Source organism: Arachis ipaensis, chromosome B8, assembly GCF_059453495.1.
Source record: "Arachis ipaensis isolate K30076 ecotype BB chromosome B8, ASM5945349v1, whole genome shotgun sequence".
In the NCBI taxonomy this organism is placed as follows: Eukaryota; Viridiplantae; Streptophyta; class Magnoliopsida; order Fabales; family Fabaceae; genus Arachis; species Arachis ipaensis.
In genome coordinates, this window is record NC_142443.1 from 79,676,505 (window position 1) to 79,695,458 (window position 18,954).

The 18,954-nt window shown below is 37.7% G+C and overlaps 1 non-coding gene across 1 annotated transcript; it reads left to right on the top strand.

The window, feature by feature from the left end:
- The first annotated feature begins 227 nt into the window (after positions 1–227).
- LOC148548571 (small nucleolar RNA R71) lies at positions 228–335 on the top strand. The gene has a single exon (XR_015897861.1). It is a non-coding gene; the product is annotated as a small nucleolar RNA R71 (small nucleolar RNA).
- Positions 336–18,954: the final 18,619 nt, after the last annotated feature.

Sequence of the window (18,954 nt, forward strand, 5' to 3'; positions counted from 1 at the left end):
TTCAGAGTATCAATTTCAAGAACTCCCTTCTTCATAGGCGTCCCATTACTCACAGGATTCCTCTCAGAAGTGTACATGAACTGGTTATTAGCAACCATGTCAATGAGTTCTTGAGCTTCTACAGGTGTTTTCTTTAGGTGAATGGATCCACCTGTAGAAGTGTCCAATGACATTTTTGATAGCTCAGATAAACCATCATAGAATATATCCAGGATGGTCCATTCTGAAAGCATGTCAGAAGGACACCTTTTGGTCAACTGTTTGTATCTTTCCCAAGCTTCATAGAGGGATTCACCTTCTTTCTGTCTGAAGGTTTGAACATCAGCTCTAAGCTTGCTCAGCTTTTGAGGAGGAAAGAACTTGGCTAAGAAAGCCGTGACCAGCTTATCCCAAGAGTTCAGGCTGTCTTTGGGTTGAGAGTCCAACCATATTCTAGCTCTGTCTCTTACAGCAAAAGGGAAAAGCATGAGCCTGTAGACTTCAGGATCTACTTCATTAATCTTAACAGTATCACAGATCTGAAAGAATTCAGTTAAGAACTGAAAAGGATCTTCAGATGGAAGTCCATGAAACTTGCAGTTCTGCTGCATCAGAGAAACTAGCTGAGGTTTCAGCTCAAAGTTGTTTGCTCCAATGGCAGGAATGGAGATGCTTCTTCCATGTAAATTGGAATTAGGTGCAGTAAAGTCACCAAGCATCCTCCTTGCATTATTATTATTTTCGGCTGCCATCTCCTCTTCTTGTTTGAAAATTTCTGAAAGGTTATCTCTGAATTGTTGTAATTTAGCTTCTCTTAGTTTCCTCTTCAGAGTCCTTTCAGGTTCTGGATCTGCTTTAACAAGAATATTCTTGTCCTTGCTCCTGCTCATATGACAAAGAAGAGGGCACAGAAAAATAATAATAATAACAGGGATCCTTTATACCACAGTATAGAGGTCCTTATATAAGTAGAAGAAAGGAAGGGGACAAAGAATGTAATGTAAAGAAAGAAACACAAGGGTGAGGAGACCAGAGATGTGAGATGGGGAGATGTTAGTAGATGAATAAATAATTAGAGTGAGATGAAAGAGGGAGAATTTCGAAAACAGTTTTTGAAAAAGAGTTAGTGATTTTCGAAAATTAAAATCAAAAAAATTAAAATTATTAGTTAATTAAAAAGAAATTTTGAAAAAAAGGGGAAGGGATTTTCGAAAATTAGAGAGAGAGAGAGTTAGTTAGGTAGTTTGAAAAAGATAAGAAACAAACAAAAAGTTAGTTAGTTAGTTGAAACAAATTTGAAAATCAATTTTGAAAAGATAAGAAGTTAGGAAGTTAGAAAAGATATTTTGAAATCAAATTTTTGAAAAAGGTAAGATAAGAAGATATTTTTTAAAAGATATGATTGAAATTAGTTTTTGAAAAAGATTTGATTTTTAAAATCTCAATTAATGACTTGATTCACAAGAAATCACAAGATATGATTCTAGAACTTAAAGTTTGAATCTTTCTTAACAAGTAAGTAACAAACTTGAAATTTTTGAATCAAAACATTAATTGCTATTGTTATTTTCGAAAATTTGATATAAAAATAAGAAAAAGATTTTTGAAAAATATTTTAAAAATTTTCGAAAATAACTAAGAAAAATGAAAAAGATTTGATTTTTGAAAAAGATTTTGAAAAAGATGAGATTTTCAAATTGAAAATTTGATTTGACTCTTAAAAACAACTAGATTTTAAAAATTTTTGAAAAAGTCAAATCTAATTTTCGAAACTTTAAGAGAGAAAGAGGGAAAGATATATTTTTTTTACTTTTGAATTTTTATGATGAGAGAGAAAAACAAGAAAAATGATGCAATGCATGAAAGTTATGGATCAAAACAATGAATGCATGGAAGAATGCTATGAATGTCAAAATGAACACCAAGAACACTATGAAGCTCATGATGAACATCAAGAACATATTTTTGAAAAATTTTTAATGCAAAGAAAACATGCAAGACACCAAACTTAGAATTCTTTAATGCTTAGACATAAAGAATTCAGGAATGCATATGAAAAACAAGAAAAGACACAAAACACGCAAATGCAAAGATCAAACAAGAAGACTTACCAAGAACAACTTGAAGATCATAAAGAACACTAGGAATGCATGATTTTTTTTCGAAAAATGCAAGATGCACATGCAATTGACACCAAACTTATAACATGACACATGACTCAAACAAGAAACACAAAAAAAATATTTTTTTTCGAAAATCATTTTGAAAAAGAAAAATAAGGATTCCAAAATTTTTAATATGAATTCCAGGAATCTTTTTCTCTTTAGTCTAAAGCTCCAATCAAAGGGTCAGGCATGGCTTAATAGCCATCCAAGCTTTAGTATGTATCCAGACATGACACGCCTAACATGCCTTACAGTCGTGGTTTTACAGCCAGCTAGGCTTCAAAATGCTTTATGAAACACTAGAATTCATTCTTAAAAAGTGACAAGTTTTGATAAGAATCAAGTCAAGTCAACTCAAAAAAAAATGCAAAGCATTAACAAGGAACAAATACCTTGTTATGTGATTATATTCACTTAAGAACCATGATGACTAAGTAGTTCAACTCAATTCACTAAAGTACAAGTGCATAATTCATGATTAAGATGCCAAACAAAGATATAGTTGGTATGCGAAATTGTTACTCAGGTTGTGAATTGTTGTTCGAAATTGATTCCCTGGCAATGGCACCAAAAACGGATGCACAGAACCACGGTCTAAACATATCTTCACAACTTCGCATAACTAACCAGCAAGTGCACTGGGTCGTCCAAGTAATACCTTACGTGAGTAAGGGTCGAATCCCACGGAGATTGTTGGTATGAAGCAAGCTATGGTCACCTTGTAAATCTCAGTCAGGCAGATATAAAATAGTAATGGGGTTTTCGAAAATAAGTAATAAAAGAAGGATAGAAATACTTATGTAAATCATTGGTGAGAATTTCAGATAAGCGTATGGAGATGCATTCGTTCCTCTGAACCTTCGCTTTCCTGCTGTCTTCATCCAATTAGTCTTACTCCTTTCTATGGCTGGCTTTGTGTAAGGATGTCATCGGTGCCAATGGCTACTTTCAATCCTCTCGGGAAAATGGTCCAAATGCTCTGTCACAGCACGGCTAATCGTCTGGAGGCATCACCCTTGTCGTTGGTTGCATCCTATTCCTCTCTGTGAAAATGGTCCGATGCGCTGTCACTGCATGGCTAATCATCTTGGAGGTTCTTGATCATACTGGAATAGAATTTACTATCCTTTTGTGTCTGTCACTACGCCCAGCACTCACGAGTTTTGAGCTCGTCACAGTCATTCAATCCCAGAGTCCTACTTGGAATACCACGGACAAGGTTTAGACTTTCTGGACTCTCATGAATGCCTCCATCAATCTAGCTTATACCACGAAGATTCTGATTAAGAGATCTAAGAGATACTCATTCAATCTAATGTAGAACAGAAGTGGTTGTCAGGCACGTGTTCATAGGGAATGATGATGATTGTCACGTTCATCACATTCAGGTTGAAGTGCGAATGAATATCTTAGAAGAGAAATAAGATGAATTGAATAGAAAACAGTAGTACTTTGCATTAATCTTTGAGGAACAGCAGAGCTCCACACCTTAATCTATGGAGTGCAGAAACTCTACCGTTGAAAATACATAAGTGATAATGGAGTTCATTGGTCTCGGCCCCAGAGGGGAACCGGAGTAACCAAGACTTCTATGATCCGAAGATAAAACTCAGGATGTCTAATACAATAGTAAAAAGTCCTATTTATAATAAACTAGTCACTAGGGTTTACAGAAGTAAGTAATTGATGCATAAATCCACTTTCGGGGCCCACTTGGTGTGTGCTTGGGCTGAGCTTGAGTGTTGCACGTGTAGAGGTCCTTCTTGGAGTTGAACGCCAGCTTTTGTGCCAGTTTGGGCGTTGAACTCCACTTTGCAACTTGTTTCTGGCGCTGGACGCCAGAATTGGGCAGAAAGCTAGCGTTGAACGCCAGTTTGCATCATCTAAACTTGAGCAAAGTATGGACTATTATATATTTCTGGAAAGCCCTGGATGTATACTTTCTAACGCAATTGGAAGTGCGCCATTTTGAGTTCTGTAGCTCCAGAAAATCCAGTTTGAGTGCAGGGAGGTCAGAATCCAACAGCATCAGCAGTCCTTCTTCAACCTCTGAATCTGATTTTTGCTCAAGTCCCTCAATTTCAGTCAGAAAATACCTGAAATCACAGAAAAACACACAAACTCATAGTAAAGTCCAGAAATGTGAATTTAACATAAAAACTAATGAAAACATCCCTAAAAGTAACTAGATTCTACTAAAAACATACTAAAAACAATGCCAAAAAGCGTATAAATTATCCGCTCATCAATAGTTCAATACATATGGTAGCTACAACACATGCATTAAACTTGCAATTATTCTAGGCAATCAAACAAATACTTGATACATAGTGCACATATTCATTAAACTCGAAACCAAATTCAACCAAGAAGCAACCCAACAATCAACATTAAGCAAACACTTGCAACTTATTTAATTAATAAACGAGCAAACTAAAATTAATATAATTACCAAAAGGAAAATGAGATGCAATAAAAACTAAGTAAAACAAGTAGAGAAGAGGGTAAAAGTAAGAGAAGAGAGAGATGGAAGAAAGAAGAAGGGAAGAAGTAGAGAGAAGAGAAGAAAAGAAGCATAAAAGTGAGAAAACAGGGGCGTGCATACGCACAGGGACGTGTGCGTACACACACTAGGAACATAAGGGTCTGTGCGCGCGCACATAGGCATGTGCGGACACACACAGGCGTGTGCGGACACACAGAAAGGAAAAGAGGGGGGTTTCCATGCACAAAGGGTGCGTGCGCTGCGAGCAGAGGGGGTCCTAAGGGTTGTGCATGCGCACAGAGCTATGCGCACGCACAGGGAGAGTTTTTTTTTTTTTTGAAGGGATCACGTGTGCGCGCGCACAAGAGCGTAAGGGGCAGGGGTTCACGCGCACACGCTGTGCCAGCGCTCCCACCAGAGTGGTTGCAAGTTGGCGTGTGGACGCACATGTCTGTGCGGCCGCACAAGAAGCGCGAAAAAGGGTATGTGTGTGTGCGCACGAGTGGGTGCGCATGCATAGGTCGCAGAAAGCAGAGGAATGCACGCGCATGAAGTGTGCTAGCGCTGCGAGCAGAGGGCAAAATCATACGTATGCGTGCGCACAGGTCACGAAAAATAGAGGTTCTATGTGTACGCACGGGTGGGTGCGTACGCACAGATGCCCTGTATTTCAAAAATTTTTTCTTTCAAAATCTAAGGTACCAAGCCTTAGTTCAATCAAAACCAAATACCAAAACATGCAAGAACCCATAAATTCATGATCCAAACCAAAATTAACATAACTAACTCAAAATTAAACTAATTGTAAGCTAACCAAGCATAAGAAAAAGAAAATAAGTCAAAATATGTAAAAGAAGAGGAGAGTTAGAACAATGTTACCAAACTCTTTTATTTAATGTCTTTAAGTTATACAATTGGGAGAGCCCTTGCTATGATGGCTTGTGCTTGACTTCTCCACCAATGCCTTGAATGTCCAATGTCCTCCGGGATCCCAATCTTAACCATTAACAAAGACAACCAAAAAGCAAACTATTTACATATTAACATATTTACAATAGCCACTAACTTTACACCATTGCAACTCCCCGGCAACGGCGCCAAATTTGACAATGAGAATTCTTGTATGGTTCGGAATTAATCAAAGACAAGCATCACTTCGTTGGTAGCATAGTCCAAACTAATAATGAATTCTCAAAATCAAATAATAATGTCACAATACAAAATAACCGAGAGTATTTAGCTCCCGGGTCGTCTTCCCTAGGAGTTGCAACTAAGTGTACAGTCATTGACTATGAGAGAGAGCATGGGGAATTGGGGATTGGGAATGAAAGCAAGAGAGCAAGTAATGTAAATAGCAAGAAAGTAAATGAACATGCAAGGAATGTAAATGGCAACTCTTGGCAATAATTGGGTAATATAGGCTTCCTATCCTAGTTGTGGACCACAAACATGGCAATTGTGTGAAAGCAATACAAATCAATCAATCCTTCTTCAGAATTAGTCAAAAAGCCATAATTGATCTCAATCCATAAGTCCTAGTTAACTCACTAATTACTTAGTGAAAGACTAGCGTCAATGGAAACCAAACCAATTAACTAATCTCTCATAATGCGGAATGGACATCCACCACTCAATTCCTCCCAAACATCCAATTTCTCAGCCAAGAGTACGAAAACTAAACATGCAAGAAATTAAACATCAAAGCAAATAAAAGTCAAAGTAATAAAAGTCAAAGAAATTAAATGCAAGGAAAGGAAACTTAGAATGCAAGAAACCTCTTGGCAAGTAATTGAAGGCTAAGGCTACCTATCCTAGTGATAAATAATTATTTTATGATTTATATTGTACTTAATTGTGTGGTTTTATCAAGTCTTCACCCACTTATTCATATGATTAGCATGATATTACAAGTCCTTCCCAAAATTGTTCTATGGTTGAAAAATTGCTTCCTAAAGACCTTTTAGTTGTATATTTTTATTCTCTTCTATACCGTTCGATGCCGTGATCTGTGTGTTAAGTGTTTCAGGCTTCATAGGGCAGGAATGGTTTAGAGAATGGAGAAGAAGCAGACAAAAAATGGAAGGAACACAAGAAATTAAGGGGATGACCAGCAAGAAGCGACGCGGACGCATGGCTCACGCGACCGCGCAAAATGGAGGAAATCGCAGTGACGCACTCGCGTGCCTGACGTGCACACGTGAATTGGAAGCCGCACGAGTGACACGAATGCGTGGACGACGTGCACGTGTGGCAAGGCAAAACGCTAGATGACGCGATCGCGTGACGTGCGTGATCTGCAGAATTTGCATAATTGCTGGGGGTGCTTTTGGGCCATGTTTTGACCCAGTTTTCGGTCCAAAAAAGCATATTAGAGCCAGGGAACATGCAGAGACCAGGGGAGAGATTCATTCCGTATAATTTTTAGTTTTTAGATCTAACTTTACTCATCCTCTAGGTTTTTCTCTCTACACATTCACAGTTCTTAAGATTTTGTTTTTATTGCTTTTTGGATTGGGATATTGAGAAGAGTTATTACCTCCGCCAAGACTTCATCATTCTAGTTTGTTTTCCTTACTTGTCACTTACTCTTTCATATCCTTAATTTGTTCAGAATTAGTATTGGATTATTTTTAGAATTTATTAATACAAGAACTATTTTTATTTTTAATTGGTCTTTTTTATTATTATTTATCATGTCTTCCTTTATTTTCCTTTCTTATTTTGTGAAGTTTACATTCATAATGAGCGAGTAGTTCTCTAACTCGATTGGGAGTTGATTGAAAGGAGAACCTTGAGTTGGAATGCTCAAGAGTAAAATTGTAATTGGGTTTATTGTTGGATGGCTCTCTAGTCACTGACACTAATCCTTCCCAAGGGAGAGGATTAGAACTTGTGAATAGAAGTAGACTTCCAACTTGCTTGACTTTCCTCTACCTAGTAAAGGATAACTAAGCAGAACAACCTTCAATTATCAATTAATCTTGGGAGAACTCTAACAAGGATAGAACTTCCGATTAATCTACTCCTGGTCAAGATTTTTATTTAAATTACATAAATTCTCTTATTTAATTTCCTGTTTATCAAACTCAAAACCATTTTGGAAAACATCTGATTCATAAAATAACATATCTTTCTGCAACTCGTTGGGAGACGACCTGGGATTCATAATCCCATTATTTTAATTCTAAGTTTATGACAACCCTTCTAAATTGATAAGCGGACTTTTGTTGGTTAAGAACTGTACTTGCAACGTACCTCTCATATTAATTTCTTAATCTGCCAATTTCTGCCTCATCAATTTTTGGTGCCGTTGCTGGGGAGTTGCAATAGAGTGCTAAGTTATTGATTGGAATTTATTTATTTGCATTGTATTTTATTTTTCTACTATGAGCTGCATGTTTCTTTCATTGAATGACGCGTTCACTTTCTGATCCAAGCTTGCCAGTATTTGATCCTAAGATTGAAAGAACTATTTCATGTATAAGGTGACATGGCAGCACCTAGGAGAGTTACTATCCAGGAAGCTGGAGCCCCTGATTTTACACTGCAACCATATCAAGCGCATCACTCAGCGGTGGCTGTGGATTTTGAATTAAAGACTGCACTACTCAACTTGATGCCCAAGTTTCATGGCTTACCTGCTCAAGAGCCTATCAAGCACCTTAGGGATTTCCAGGCAACCTGTTCTACTGTCAGATGAGATGGTGCAGATGAAACTTCTATTTTGTTAAAAGCCTTCCCATTCTCTCTTGAGGGAAAGGCGAGAGAGTGGTACTACACTCAACCCGGAGCAACTGTTTCTAACTGGGATATGCTTAGAAGAGAATTTTTGGAAAAATTCTTTCCAGCTGAAGTTACTGATAAACTGAGGAGGGACATTTCCATGATTGTTCAGGACGAATCCGAGACTCTCTACGAATACTGGGAGCACTTCAACAATCTTCTGGAAGTATGTCCGCACCATATGATTGACAAGATACTGTTGCTCGGCTACGTCACACAGGGCATGAAGCCTCAAGATAAGACCACATTGGAAAGTGCTAGCAATGGGTCTATGAAAAAGTACAAGACCACTGATGAGGCATGGCAATTGATCAGCGACTTAGCTGAATCTACTCGAAATCACAGGTAGAAACAAAGCCGGTCAAGAGCTGTTGTAGAGGTATCTTCTAGCAAAGAGACTACTACTCTAACTCAGAGTATATGTGAAATGACCAACTTACTAAAGTAGATGCAGTTGAGTCAACAACAAGCTCAGCAAGCTCAGTCCTCTCCACCACAGCAAAGCCAACAGTTGGTTCCACAAAGAGTATGCAGAATATGTGCTGATTATAGTCATTATACTGATGAATGTCTGTAGCTCCAGCAGGAAGACAACACTGTGGCAGCCACTCATAACTTCTATGACTGCCCCAATCAAGGATACAATCAAGGTGGCAGCTACAACCATGGATGGCAGGACAATTCCAACCAAGGTTGGAGAGATAATTCTAACTAGGGTTGGAGGGACAATCATAACAGAGGAGGCAGAGATAACAGTGGAAACCAGAGGTGGAATAACAATAACAACACCAGACAGCAGAATCAGAATCAGGCCTACAGAGCACCTCATTTAAGGCAGCCTCAAGCATCTCAGCAGACCCCTCAAACCACTTATTCCTCTCCATCTTCTAATGATGAGTTATTACACTCTATTGATCGGAGACAGCAGGCCATGAAAAACAACCTTACTTCTACCCTAAATGGTCTGAACTCTACCTTGCAAGCTCTTGTCTCACAGATTGGATCACTAAATAACTCCACCAACCAACCTTCGAGCTCCAGTGGACTTCCTTCTCAACTCTTACCTAATCCCAAGGGTGGGATCAATGCCATCACTCTGAGATCTGAAACTACATTGCAGGAGAGGAACCAAGAGGAGCCAAGTCCACCATAACACACCCCAGCTGAAGATGCAGTGGAAATGGAAGATGCTGAAGAGAAAGAGGACATACAGGACATAGTTGAAGAAGAGGAAACTCAACCACAGGGTGAAGCACCAAAGGATGCTGAAACTGCGGATAACACCCGTCCTGTCCCCTTTCCACAACTCACAAGGAAGCCCAGGAAGCAGATGGAACTCGATCCTAAAATGGTAGAAATATTCAAAAAGGTTGAGGTAACCGTTCCCCTTTTTGAAGTTATTCAACAGGTACCTAAATATGCGAAGTTTCTAAAGGATTTATGTATACATAAGGATAAAATTAATGAATTAGAAACTATTCCTTTAGGTAGTTCTATCTCTGCTTTAATGGGAGGTATACCTAAAAAATGTAGTGATCCAGGTCCATGTATGGTTAACTGTACTATTGGAGGTGTGATATTTTCTGACTGTATGTGTGATCTAGGAGCGTGCGTGAGTATTATGCCTTTGTCTATATATAATGCTTTAAGGCTCCCTCCCTTAAAAAGGTCGGCAGCTCACTTTGTGTTGGTAGATAAAAGCATTATCACAGTGATCGGAGTTGCTGAAGATGTATTAGTGAGCATCAAGGAGTTCATGTTTCCCATTGATTTCTATATCCTGGAAATGCTCCCTACTGACTCTGGGAGGCCATCCTCAATCCTACTTGGAAGACCATTCCTGAAGACTTCAAAGTTCAAGCCGGACGCATTTTCAGGAACTTATTATTTTGAAATAGATGGCAGAATAGTAAAATTTAGTTTAAATGAAGCTATGAAACATCCTCCGGAAGATCATTCTATCTCCCAGTATGACATCATTGATGAAACCGTAGCTGAAGTTCACCAGGAAGAATTAGAAGAGAAGTACATAGGGCAAGGTCCAAGTGTGGGAACATTTTCAAAGGACAATGAGAGCACTTTACCATTATCGCCAGCTCCGGATAATTCAGAGCCTGGCCATGAGCAGAAATTAGAATTAAAACCCCTCCCTCCACACCTCAAGTATGCTTACCTTGAGGACAAGCAGAAGTTTCCAGTTATTATTGCGAGGGAGCTTACTTCCCAACAAGAAGAACAGCTACTCAATGTACTAAGAAAACATAAGAAAGCGATTGGATGGAGCTTGGCGGATATAGTGGGTATCAACCCTCAAGTTTGTGAGCATAGAATATTCTTAGAAGAGGGAGCAAAACCTGTCCGTCAACCTCAAAGGAGATTGAATCCCACCATCTTAGAAGTTGTCAAGAAGGAAGTGACCAGGATACTTAAAGCAGATATCATTTATCCCATCTCAGATAGCGAATGGGTTAGCCCAGTACAAGTGGTGCCCAAGAAGTCTGGAGTCACAACAGTGAGAAATGAGCAAGGAGAGCTTCTGACAACTAGAGTGCAGAATTCATGGAGAGCTTGCATTGACTATAGGCATCTCAACTAAGCCACTCACAAGGATCATTACCCCTTGCCATTCATTGATCAGATGCTTGATCGCCTGCCAGGTAAATCCCATTACTGCTTTTTAGATGGTTATACAGGCTACTTTCAAATTCATATAGCCCCTGAGGATCAGGAAAAGACTACTTTTACATGTCCTTTTGGAACTTATGCTTATAAGAGAATGCCCTTTGGTTTATGCAACGCACCAGTGATAAACCCCGATTTCGTGATTTATCTTATGCTTATTTTGGGAGATTTTATCACCTTTTCTCACATTTATTCAATAAAATAGCATGGTTTTGTATTTCTCCCTTGAATTGTGCTTAAATATTAAAATATGTTTTTTAGGCCCTAAAATTGGTGATTTTAATTCACTTTAATTCCATTCGATACCTTGATGTGTTTGTTGAGTGATTTCAGGTTTATAAGGCAAGTATTGGATGGAAGGAATGAAGAAAAAGCATGCAAAGTGGGAGAACTCATGAAGAAATGAAGGAACCGTAAAGCTGTCAAGCTCGACCTCTTCGCACTCAAATGACCATAACTTGAGCTACAGAGGTCCAAATAAAGCGGTTTCAGTTGCGTTAGAAAGCTAACATCCGGGGCTTCGAAATGATATAAAATTTAACATATGTTGCCTGACGCGTAAGGGCGCGTACGCGCCATGTACGCGCGCGCACTGATTGAGCACGTGGGTCACTTTAATGAAATCACCCCCAGCGATTTTGCAACTCATTTTGGGCCCAATCCAACCCATTTCTGATGCTATTGAACCCAAAGATTGAAGGGGGAATGAAGGAAGTAGTCATAGTTTAGTTTTCATCATGTTTTAGGGTAGAATTCTAGAGAGAGAGGCTCTCTCCTCTCTCTAGATTTAGGATAGAAATTAGGGTAGAGTTAGGTTAATCACTCTCAATTTTCTCTTTCAATTCTTGTTTTGATTTCAATTCTCTTTACATTTTAGTGTTCTACTACTCTATTCTTCTTAGTTTTCTTGTTAATTTCCCTTTTATGCTCTCTTTTATGTTTATGAATGCTCTTGTTGGATCTTGTTTACATTTAATGAAATTTAATGTTTGATGTTCTTTCAATTGTTGATTTGAGTTGTGAATTTACTTTCCTTGCAATTTGTAGTTAGTAGATTTTACTATTCTTGCACATTTATTATGCTTTCTTTTTATGCCTTCCAAGTGTTTGATAAAATGCTTAGTTGGATTTTAGAGTAGATCTTGAGCATTCTTGGCTTGGAAAGAGTAATTGAGCAATCTTGAGTCATGTAAAACCCAACTCATGTTGGTGATCTAGAGTTGTTAGCTAATATTGTTTCCATTGACGCTAATCTTTTGCTAATTTAATTAGTAAGTTGATTAGGACTTTTGGATTGAGATTAGCTAGTCTTGTTAGACTTTCTCTCATGGAAGATAATATGATACCTTCTTCCAATGTTGGAGATGACGTAATAAGATAAATTCTTATTATTATTGTGATATGATTGATTAATCTTGTTTGACTTTCTCCCTGTTTGTTGGAGTTGACTAAATAAGATGAATTAATCATTGCATGACTAGGATAGAAAGCCTATGATCTCAACACTTGCCATGAATGTCTCTCTTTATTACTTGATTTCTTTAATTTCTCTCTTTACTTTTCTTGTCATTTATTTTATTGCCCCTCTTATCAAATCAAAACCCCCCTTACCCCACTTCATAGCCAATAATTGACCACTTCATTGCAATTCCTCGTGAGACGACCCGGAGTCTAAATACTCCGGTTAATTCTTATTTGGGGATTGTTCTTTGTGATAACCAAAAATTTTTGTATGAAAGGATTATTGATTGGTTTGGAAACTATACTTTACAACGAGAATTCATTTGTGAAATTCTAAACTGTCAAAAGTCCGTTCATCAAAATGGCGCCGTTGCCGGGGAGTTGCAATGGTGTTATATTGTTGGCTATTGTGAATATTGTGAATATGTTTGCTTTTTGCTTATTTGTTAGTTTTTGTTAGTCTTAGAACTTTGTTACTTATTTTTGTTAGTTTTTGTTTTTGTTTGTTACTATGAATTCTCACCCCTTTGGCTATGAGTTTGGTTCAAATTATGTTGTAGGAAATGAAAGCTACAATGAGGATGTGCATTAAGGATGGAACAATCAAAGGTGGGAGGAGCCTCAAGGGATTGATCAACCTTATTGGCAACAACAACCTCCGAATTCTTATGGGTATAATTCTAATCCTAATGCATATCAATCTAATGGATGTAGTGACCCCTTATTGTGATTGTCAACAACCACCACCACATGCCTATAAACCACCCCCTCAACATGACTTTGAACCACCTTACTCACAAGCCCCATACCACCAAACACCCCATATGACCCTAATCCTTATCCACCATATCAACCACCTTATGAACCATATGAACCATACATAGAACCACCACAATTCCAACACAACTACTCTCAAGAACCACCTCAATATGCACCTCCACACCCTTACCAAGGTGAACCAACTTCCAATCATGAAACCTTCCTCCCAAACAATGAACCTTCTCTTCCACCATCACCTTCCGATGAAGCCCCACACATGAATTGAGAGATCTTGAATCTCATATCTTAAGGTGACAAGAGGAGGATGAAAAGAAGTTTAAAGAGCTAGGAACCAAGATGGCTATCCTAGTGGAAGCCGTTAGCAATATGGCCTCCTCCCGACTAAGCCTAAGTGACCAAGGTACTCCCATTGACGAATGTGGAGAAGAAACTAAGGAGCATAGTGAGGGAGTGAGTTTAGAGCTTCAAGGTGTAGAAGAAGGATTGAAGTAAGAATTATCACAAGGGGAGGAAGTTAAGACAATTGAGCCGGAAGAAGTGGTTAAAGACCTAGGAGATGTTGGAAGTCCATGGGAATGTAGAATCATAGAGTCCTCTTTCAAGAAGCTTGATGTTGATGTTGAGGAGGGTGTACAACCTCCAAAGTATATTGAAGACTTTGAAGAGGTTGACCAAGAGATGGATTCAATCATTGAGGAGTTCCTATCTACAATTGAATCCTCTCCCATTGGGCTTGAAATTGAGGACAAAGAAGAAGATGCACAACCTCTCATGCCTTTGGTGAGCAATGAAGAAGAAATTGAATTGGAAGCAAACCACCAAGAGGAAGAGGTTGAAATTGAAGAAGCTTGTGAAGAGGTAGAGATAATCAAAGAAGAGCACAAGGGAGTGGAGCTTGCAAGATCATTGGGACCATCCCTTCCTAAGTCACCATCTAATACAACAATCAAGTGGGTAAAATTTCTATCCCTAAGCTTCACTTTCTCACTTACATATGGTTTGATTGAAAATGATGGTCAACTTAGAACTCTTTGTGGAGTTAAGAGTAAGAGAGAGTTGTGTAGTGGTTGGAAACATCACTCTAAGTTCATGATGGTTGCATGCTCGAAGTTGAATAGCAATGGTTGGTGTAGAACCAAATTGCATAGGTCTGGGAGAATGTTTGGATGCTTACATGAGAATTCGGATCACTTCTCACCCAATTGGAATTGTGATGATCAACTTGAAGATGGGTGTGGAAACAAGATTTGGGATCCGGGAATATATGAGGATAAATTTTGGGAGCTCATATCTTGGGAAGAATCTCACCCAAGCTTGGTGGAAATGGTTGGAAATTCTGACAACCAATTGAGGAGCAAGCATTCTTGGAGGATCAAGGATGAATACAAGCATAAACCACCATGACAAGGAGCCTCCCAAATGTCCAACTTAAGGACTTAAACTAAAAGTGCTAGGTGGGAGACACCCCACCATGGTAAACACTTTCCACTCTCTTTCAGATTTGTTTAATAAGTGATTTGAGTTACCATTATAGGTAGTTTTTCTTCTTTTCTATACTCTTATGCATTTTGCTTTTATTGATAGGTTGTTTGTTGCATTCATGCTTTGATTAGAATAGTTGTTGTTGAATTGTATTTTGCTTATAGTATAAGTTTTGTTTTTAGTGTATTTGAAAATTTTTCAAAAAAAACCAAAAAGATTTGTTGTTAAATTTGAATTTTGCTTGCTTTAGAATGTTTATAGATTAGGAGAGGATTAAATTCTGTGTTTGTGCTTCTTTAAAAAAAAAAAAATCGGGCATCGGCGCCCAAGCGCGCAGTGCGCGCGCGCGCCGGTCTGGTTTTACAACTCCTAGTACTAAAACCCGAGAGTTGTGCCCACTTTATGCCTACTTTGTGCCAGGCGATCCGTGCGTAAGCACGCATGACGCGCGCGCCGATTGTCCCTGTCGCATCCGCGCCCTAGCACGCATGGCGCGCGCGCGCGGATTGTTTTTGCTGCATCCACGCCCAAGCACGCATGGCGCGCACGCGCATATTGTACCTGCTACATCCGTGCCTAAGCACGCATGGCGCATATGCACGGATTTGCACCCTGTTTTTCTCCTTTCCCCTTTCTCCTTCTTTCTTCTTTTCTTCTTCTTTCTTTCTACTTTTTTTTCTTTTTTCTTCTTCTTCCTCTCTTGAAAAATTCTTTTAAAAAAAAATTTTTTTAAAGAATAAAATAATAAAAAAAAAAGAAAAAAAATTTCTTTCTTCCATTTTCTTTTACTGTATTTGCCTATTTTCATTCATGGCATTTTAATTTTGTTTTTATAGCTTGTTCTTGTTTTCTTTTCTAAGTTTCTTATTTTAATAATGGTTTTGGATTCTTTTACTCAATTGTTGAGAATTTCTTGGTTAATCTTGGTGCTTTGTGACTTGTTTGGTATTAATTGTAATATTTTCTCTACACACAAGATTGGTGCTTTAGTCCTTCCTGACTCATGATCCCTTGTTTTTATACTTCATCATCATTGAGTTAGGATGGGACCAAATGCTCTCATGCTTACCACTAATCTTGTTTGTGTCAATTATTGATTAAGCTTGATGCTCAATATGCTCTTCATGCTTTAACTTTTTCTTGCATTAAGTATTAATTGATATGCCCTTTGCTCAAATTGCTTTCTCACTCACATATTATAGCTACCATGTATTTGAGAACCATACTTGGCATTAGCCCCGCCTATGTTCTATTTGCTTTGATATCTTTGATGTAGGCTTAATTATCCTTCTTTTTCTTTCCTTTTAGGTTGGCCACCAAGAAGGAAAGGGATGGAAAAGCGTCCAAATGGGGCAACAAATAAGTCATCCGCACAACCTTTTGAAGAAGCTCAACAAGTTGTAGCAACCCGTCCACCTTGTTCTTCTTTGCATGCACCGAGGACGGTGCAAATTTCTAAGTGTGGGGAGGTCGTCCGACCGATCTCCATGGGTAACAATTTCCTTTTTCAACACCAATTCTTAATTTCCTTTGCTAGTTAGTTGTTGCATTGCATGATAGGTTGCATGCTAATTAGAAATTGTACATATTTTACCACTTCTTTTTATGTTAGGACTACTTGGTTAGGGTGATGATTTCTTTTCCAAGAAACTGTTTTTAGGGCACCCTACTAATTTGAAAAAAAAAATTTGTTGAACTTGCTTGAAGAATTTATTTTGGAACATGGTTTTTGAGCTAAGAACACAAGCATGTGAGTTTTGAGCCAAATGGTGTGGTTACATCATATAACCACTTATTTTCATTCTTGTGTGCATTATTCTTTTTCTATGATTGTAATCTTTGATTTGTTTGATTCTATATGTCCATTATTCCATGTATACATGCATTTATATGATTGAGGCCATCATTTCATTTAGCTCACTTACCCAAATAGCCTACCTTTCATCAACCATTGTTAGCCAATTTTGAGCCTATTTAATCTCTTTTGTTCTTAATGTTAGCACATCACTACCCCTAAGTGAAAAACAATAAATGTCCTTAATTTGGATCTTTGATTAGCTTAGGCTAGTAAGAGTGTGTATCATTTGGGTATGAAAAATTTGAGACATTGGTTGTGGTAAAAGTGTAACTTTTATTTTTGTTGAAGAATTTTGGAAATTGGGTACATACTCATATATTAATTATGTTTAAACCATATGCATTGATGCTCTTGTATATACTTCATTGCAAAAAGAAAAAAAAATTTACAAAATAAAGAAAAAAAGAAAAAAATATATAAATAAAAAAAATATAAATATAGAAAAAAAAAAGAGAGAAAAAGAAATAAAAAGGGGACAAAAATGCCCCAAAGTAAAGTTCAATAAAAATCAATGCATATGTGTGGTGAATTAAAAAGAATGCATAAGTATATGAAAAAGTGGGAATCATGGATAGCTAGGTTGTGTATTAAAATTGTATAGGTTGTTATATGTGTTTGGTGAGAGCTTAGGCTAATCAAAGATACAAATTTCAAGCTCACTTGACCATATGCATCCTTACCTTTACCCTAGCCCCATTACAACCTATGAATAAGTCCTCATGATGAATGTATGCATGCATTGAATAATTGTTGATTGTTAGATGAAAAATAAATCATGGAAAGCATGATTAGAAGAGAATTGAGTGATCGACCCTATACACTAGAGCGACTAGAGCGGATACACATCCGGTGAGGGTTCGATACTCAATTCCCTGTTCCCGGCTTTCATGAGCTTTTCTTCTTGCAAGTCTATTTGTGCTTTATTTTGATTTCCAAATTGGTAGGATTTATGAATCATCATATGATCTTAGCCCAACTTGTTCATACATGCTCTTGGAGATTGATTTGCTTTTGACCAAGTAGGTAGAATCATTTTGCATTTAGTTGCATGCATGTAGATAGGTTTATATAGTTTATTTGCATTGAATAAATGTTCATACCATTTTCTTGTCCTTCTTTATTCTTAGCATGAGGACATGCTTGGTTTAAGTGTGGGGAGATTTGATAAACCCCGATTTCATGATTTATCTTATGCTTATTTTGGGGGATTTTATCACCTTTTCTCACATTTATTCAATAAAATAGCATGATTTTGTAATTCTCCCTTGAATTGTGCTTAAATGTGAAAATATGCTTTTTAGGCCCTAAAATTGGTGATTTTAATTCACTTTAATTCCATTCGATGCCTTGATGTGTTTGTTGAGTGATTTTAGGTTTATAAGGCAAGTATTGGATGGAATGAATGAAGAAAAAGTATGCAAAGTGGGAGAACTCATGAAGAAATGAAGGAACCGTAAAGTTGTCAAGCCCGACCTCTTCGCACTCAAATGACCATAACTTGAGATACAGAGGTCCAAATAAGACGGTTTCAGTTGCGTTGGAAAGCTAACATCTGGGGCTTCGAAATGATATAAAATTTGCTATATGTTGCCTGACGCGTAGGGGAGCGCACGCGCCATGTACGCGCGCACGCCGATTGAGCACGTGGGTCACTTTAATGAAATCGCCCCCAGCGATTTTGCAACTCATTTTGGGCCCAATCCAACCCATTTTTGATGCTATTGAACCCAAGGATTGAAGGAAGAATGAAGGAAGTAGTCATAGTTTAGTTTTCATCATGTTTTAGGGTAGAATTCTAGAGAGAGAGGCTCTCTCCTCTCTCTAGATTTAGGATAGAAATTAGGGTAGAGTTAGGTTAATCACTCTCAATTTTCTCTTTCAATTCTTGTTTTGATTTCAATTCTCTTTATATTTTAGTGTTCTACTACTCTATTCTTCTTAGTTTTCTTGTTAATTTCCCTTTTATGCTCTCTTTTATGTTTATGAATGCTCTTGTTGGATCTTGTTTACATTTAATGAAATTTAATGTTTGATGTTCTTTCAATTGTTGATTTGAGTTGTGAATTTACTTTCCTTGCAATTTGTAGTTAGTAGATTTTACTATTCTTGCACATTTATTATGCTTTCTTTTTATGCCTTCCAAGTGTTTGATAAAATGCTTGGTTGGATTTTAGAGTAGATCTTGAGCATTATTGGCTTGGAAAGAGTAATTGGGCAATCTTGAATCATGTAAAACCCAACTCATGTTGGTGATCTAGAGTTGTTAGCTAATATTGTTT